The sequence below is a fragment of the Triticum dicoccoides genome, chromosome 5A (genome assembly GCF_002162155.2).
Source record: "Triticum dicoccoides isolate Atlit2015 ecotype Zavitan chromosome 5A, WEW_v2.0, whole genome shotgun sequence".
In the NCBI taxonomy this organism is placed as follows: domain Eukaryota; kingdom Viridiplantae; phylum Streptophyta; class Magnoliopsida; order Poales; family Poaceae; genus Triticum; species Triticum dicoccoides.
In genome coordinates, this window is record NC_041388.1 from 212188544 (window position 1) to 212194737 (window position 6194).

Consider the following 6194-nt stretch of genomic DNA (forward strand, 5'->3'; position numbering starts at 1 on the left):
ATCAAGTATCAAACTTCTCATAGTATTCAATGCACTTTTTATGATAGTTTTTATTATACCTATCTTGGATGCCTGTCATATTAGGACTAATTCTATAGCCAAAGCAAATTACCATGCTGTTCTAAAAGACTCTCAAAATAATATAAGTGAAGCATGAGAGATCAATAATTTCTATAAAATAAAACTACCACCATGCTCTAAAAAGATATAAGTGAAGCACTAGAGCAAAATTTTCTAGCTCAAAAGATATAAGTGAAGCACATAGAGTATGCTAATAAATTCTGAATCATGTGTGTCTCTCCAAAAGGTGTGTACAGAAAGGATGATTGTGTAAACTAAAAAGCAAAGACTCAAATCATACAAGACGCTCCAAGCAAAACACATATCATGTGGTGAATAAAAATATAGCCTCAAGTAAAGTTACCGATGGACGAAGACGAAAGAGGGGATGCCCTCCGGGGCATCCCCAAGCTTAGGATTTTGGTTGTCCTTGAATTTTACCTTGGGGTGCCTTGGGCATCCCAATCTTAGGCTCTTGCCACTCCTTATTCCAAAATCCATCAAATCTTTACCCAAAACTTGAAAACTTCACAACACAAAACTCAACAGAAAATCTCACGAGCCCCGTTAGTATAAGAAAACAAACCACCACTTCAAGGTACTGTAATTAACTCATTCCTTATTTATATTGGTGTTAAAACTATTGTATTCCAACTTCTCTATGGTTCATACCCCCCGATACTAGCCATAGATTCATCAAAATAAGCAAACAACACACGAAAAATAGAATTTGTGAAAAAACAAAACAGTCTGTAGTAATCTGTAGGTTTCAAAAACTTCTGTAACCCCAGAAATTCTTAAATAAATTGGTGGACGTGAGGAATTTGTCTATTAACCATCTGCAAAAATAATCAACCTAATCGCACTCTCCAGTAAAAAATGGCAGCAAATCTCGTGAGCGCTAAAGTTTCTGTTTTTTACAGCAAGATCGCAAAGACTTCCCCCAAGTCTTCCCAAAGGTTCTACTTGGCACAACCACTAATTAAAAACATAAAACCACATCTAAACAGAATCTAGATAATTATTTATTACTAAACAGGAACAAAAAACAAGAAAAAAAATAAAATTGGATTGCCTCCCAACAAGCGCTATGGTTTAACGCCCCTAGCTAGGCATAAAAAGAAGAATAGATCTAGGTATTGTCATCTTTGGTATGTAATCCATAAGTGGCTCTCATAATAGATTCATAAGGTAATTTAATTTTATTTCTAGGAAAGTGTTCCATACCTTAACGGAAATTGCATTCTAATATTTCCTTCGTTCATGTCAATAATTGCACCAATCGTTCTAAGGAAAGGTCTACCAAGAATAATAGGACATGTAGGATTGCAATCTATGAAGGAAATATGCCCTAGAGGCAATAATAAAGTTATGATTTATTTCCTCAAATCATGATAAATTATTATTATTCATGCTAGAATTGTATTAACTGGAAACATAATACTTGTGTGAATACATAGACAAACAGAGTGTCACTAGTATGCCTCTACTTGACTAGCTCGTTGATCAAAGATGGTTATGTTTCCTAGCCATAGACATGAGTTGTCATTTGATTAACGGGATCACATCATTAGGAGAATGATGTGATTGACTTGACCCATTCCGTTAGCTTAGCACTTGATTGTTTAGTATTCTGCTATTGCTTTCTTCATGACTTATACATGTTCCTATGACTATGAGATTATGCAACTCCCGTTTACCGGAGGAACTCTTTGTGTGCTACCAAACGTCACAACATAACTGGGTGATTATAAAGGTTCTCTACAGGTGTCTCCAAAGGTACTTGTTGGGTTGGCATATTTCGAGATTAGGATTTGTCACTCCGATTGTCGGAGAGGTATCTCTGGGCCCACTCAGTAATGCACATCACTATAAGCCTTGCAAGCATTGTAACTAATGAGTTAGTTGCAGGATGATGTATTACGGAACGAGTAAAGAGACTTGCTGGTAACGAGATTGAACTAGGTATTGAGATACCGAAGATTGAATCTCGGGCAAGTAACATACCGATGATAAAGGGAACAACATATGTTGTTATGTGGTTTGACCGATAAAGATCTTTGTAGAATATGTAGGAGCCAATATGAGCATCCAGGTTCCGCTATTGGTTATTGACTGGAGACATGTCTCGGTCATGTCTACATAGTTCTCGAACCCTAGGGTCCGCACGCTTAAAGTTAGATGACGATCGATATTATGAGTTTTGTGTTTTGATGTACCGAAGGTAGTTCGGAGTCCCGAATATGATCATGGACATGATGAGGAGTATCGAAATGGTCGAGACAGAAAGATTGATATATTGGAAGCCTATATTTGGATATCGAAAGTGTTTCGGGCAAAATCAAGATTTTACCGGAGTACCGGGGGTTACCGGAACCCCCCCCCCCCGGAGGAAGTAATGGGCCTATTGGGCCTTAGTGGAGAAGAGAGAGGGCAGCCAAGAGGTGGCGCGCGACCCCCTTGCCCCAGTCCGAATTGGACAAGGGAAGGGGGCGGCGGCCCCCCTCTCCTTCCTTCTCTCCACCTCCTCCTTCCCCCCTTCTCCTACTCCTACTAGGAAAGGAGGAGTCCTACTCCCGGTGGGAGTAGGACTCCCCCCTTGGCGCGCCCTCCCTGGCCGGCCGCCTCTTCCCCCTTGCTCCTTTATATACGGGGGTAGGGGGCACCTCTAGACACAAGTTGATCTATTGATCTATTCCAGCCGTGTGCGGTGCCCCCCTCCACCATATTCCACCTCGGTCATATCGTAGCGGTGCTTAGGCGAAGCCCTGCATCGGTAGCAACATCATCACCGTCACCACACCGTCGTGCTGACGGAACTCTCCCATGAAGCTCTGCTGATCGGAGTTTGCGGGACGTCATCGAGCTGAACGTGTGCTGAACTCGGAGGTGCCGTACATTCGGTACTTGGATCGGTCGGATCGTGAAGACGTACGACTACATCAACCGCGTTGTGCTAAACGCTTCAGCTTTCGGTCTACGAGGGTACGTGGACGATACTCTCCCCTCTCGTTGCTATGCATCACGATGATCCTGTGTGTGCGTAGGAAAATTTTGAAATTACTATGTTCCCCAACAATCTATATCAAGAACAATGAAATCTACGGGAACATAATTCCTATTTGCAACAATAAGAACATCATTAATCCTTCCCATAGGTTTCTTAATGGTGGAATCTGAATGATGCAAATTTAAAGAACAATCATCAAATTCACGGAAACCTAACACATCACACAAAGTTTTTGGGATCATGAAAACACTAGCATCCAAATCACATAAAGCATAGCATTCATGATCTTTAATTTTAATTTTAATAGTAGGTTCCCACTCATCATAAAGTTTCCTAGGGATAGAAACTTCTAATTCAAGCTTTTCTTCATAAGATTGCATTAAAGCATCAACGATGTGTTTGGTAAAAGCTTTATTTTGACTATAAGCATGAGGAGAATTTAGCACGGATTGCAACAAAGAAATACAATCTATCAAAGAGCAATTATCATAATTAAATTCCTTGAAACACAAAAAAAGTGGGTTCATTGATATGTAAAGTTTTGACCTCTTCAATCCCACTTTTACCAATTTTTGCATCAAGATCTAAAAACTCTGAATCATTGGGACGCCTTTTAGCTAAAGTTGACTCATCTCCTGTCCCATCATTATCAAGATTCATATTGCAAAACAAAGATTTAACAGGAGACACATCAATCACTTTTAGATCTTCATCCTTATTATCGTGAAACTCTTCCGGTTTGGCGGCCATCTTATTAACTAAGGTGGCCCCCTTATCCGAAATTTGGGCTATTAATTTTTCAAGATGAGAAAACTGAGATTTCAAACCATAAAATTCCTTTGACATATCATCGAGCTCTTTATTCATGTAATCCATAAAACCCTTTTGCTCTTTAAGCTCATTTTTGAAGAAATTATTATGCTCTAATTGCAAGGACATAAAACTTCTAACATTGTTTTCGATTTCTTCCAACCTTCTATGGTGAATATCAATACTTTTTGGGAGAGACATCGTGACAACCAGTCCAACACACAAGCAAACAAGAGGCAAGCGAAAAGAAGGCGAACAAAGAAAGGGGAAATGGAAAAGAGGGCGAATAAAACGACAAGGGTGAAGTGGGGGAGAGGAAAACGAGAGGCAGATGGCGAATAATGTAATGCGAGGGATAAGAGTTTGTGATGGGTACTTGGTATGTCTTGACTTGTGCGTAGATCTCCCCGTAAATGGTGCCAGAAATGGCTTGTTGATGGGAGATCAAAACTTGACTTGACTTGGTGCAACCTCCCCGGTAACAGCGCCAAAAATCCTTCTTGCTACCTCTTGAGCATGCGTTGGTTTCCCTTGAAGAGGAAAGGGTGATGCAGCAAAGTAGCATAAGTATTTCCCTCAGTTTTTGAGAACCAAGGTATCAATCCAGTAGGAGATTACACGCAAGTCCCTTGTACCTGCACAAACAAACAAGAACCTCGCAACCAACGCGTTAAAGGGGTTGTCAATCCCTTCACGGTCACTCACGAAAGTGAGATCTGATAGACATAATAAGATAAATATTTTTGGTATTTTTGTTGTATAGACTGGAAAATAAAGATAGCAAAATAAATGGAGACAAAAATGGCTACTTGTTGGGAGATTAATATAATGAAAAATAGACCCCGGGGCCATAGGTTTCACCAGTGGCTTCTCTCAAGATAGAAAATTCTACGGTGGGTGAACAAATTACTGTCGAGCAATTGATAGAAAAGCGAATAATTACGAGAATATCTAGGCATGATCATGTATATAGGCATCACGTCCACGACAAGTAGACCGAAACAATTCTGCATCTACTACTATTACTCCACACATCGACCGCTATCCAGCATGCATCTAGAGTATTAAGTTCATAAGAGCAGAGTAACGCATTAGGCAAGATGACATGATGTAGAGGGATACACTCAAGCAATATGATATAATCCCCATGTTTTTATCCTCGATGGCAACAATACAGTACGTGCCTTGCTGCCCCTGCTGTCACTGGGAAAGGACACCGCAAGATTGAACCAAAGCTAAGCACTTCTCCCATTGCAAGAAAGATTAATCTAGTAGTCCAAACCAAACTGATAATTCGAAGAGACTTGCAAAGATATTAAATCATGCATAAAAGATTTCAGAGAAGAATCAAATATTGTTCAGAGATAATCTTGATCATAAACCCACAATTCATCGGATCTCGACAAACACACTGCAAAAATAATTGCATCGAATATATCTCCAAGAGAATCGAGGAGAACTTTGTATTGAGATCCAAAGAGAGAGAAGAAGCCATCTAGCTAATAACTATGGACCCGAAGGTCTATGGTAAAGTACTCACACATCACTGGAGAGGCTATGGTATTGATGTAGAAGCCCTCTGTGATCGATTTCCCCTCCGGCGGAGCGCCGGAAAAGGCCCCAAGATGGGATCTCACGGGTACAGAAGGTTGCGGCGGTGGAAATAGGGTTTCGTGGTGCTCCTGTACGTTTTCAGGGTATATGGGTATATATAGGAGGAAGAAGTACATCGGTGGAGTTGCGAGGGGCCCATGAGGGTGGGGGCGCGCCCTCCTGCCTCGTGACCTCCCCGCTTCTTTCTTGACGTCCACTCCAAGTCTCATGGATCACGTTTGTTCCAAAAATAACTCCCTCGAAGGTTTCATTCCATTTGGATTCCGTTTGATATTCTTTTTCTGTGAAACGAGTAAAGAGACTTGCCGGTAACGAGATTGAACTAGGTATTGAGATACCCACAATCGAACTCGGGCAAGTAACATACCAATGAGAAAGGGAACAACGTATGTTGTTATGCGGTTTGACCGATAAAGATCTTCGTAGAATATGTAGGAGCCAATATGAGCATCCAGGTTCCGCTATTGGTTATTGACCGGAGACATGTCTCGGTCTTATCTACAAAGTTCTCGAACCCATAGGGTCCGCACGCTTAAAGTTAGATGACGATCGGTATTATGAGTTTTGTGTTTTGATGTACCGAAGGTAGTTCGGAGTCCCGAATATGATCACGGACATGATGAGGAGTATCGAAATGGTCGAGACATAAAGATTGATATATTGGAAACCTATATTTGGATATCAGAAGTGTTTCGGGTGA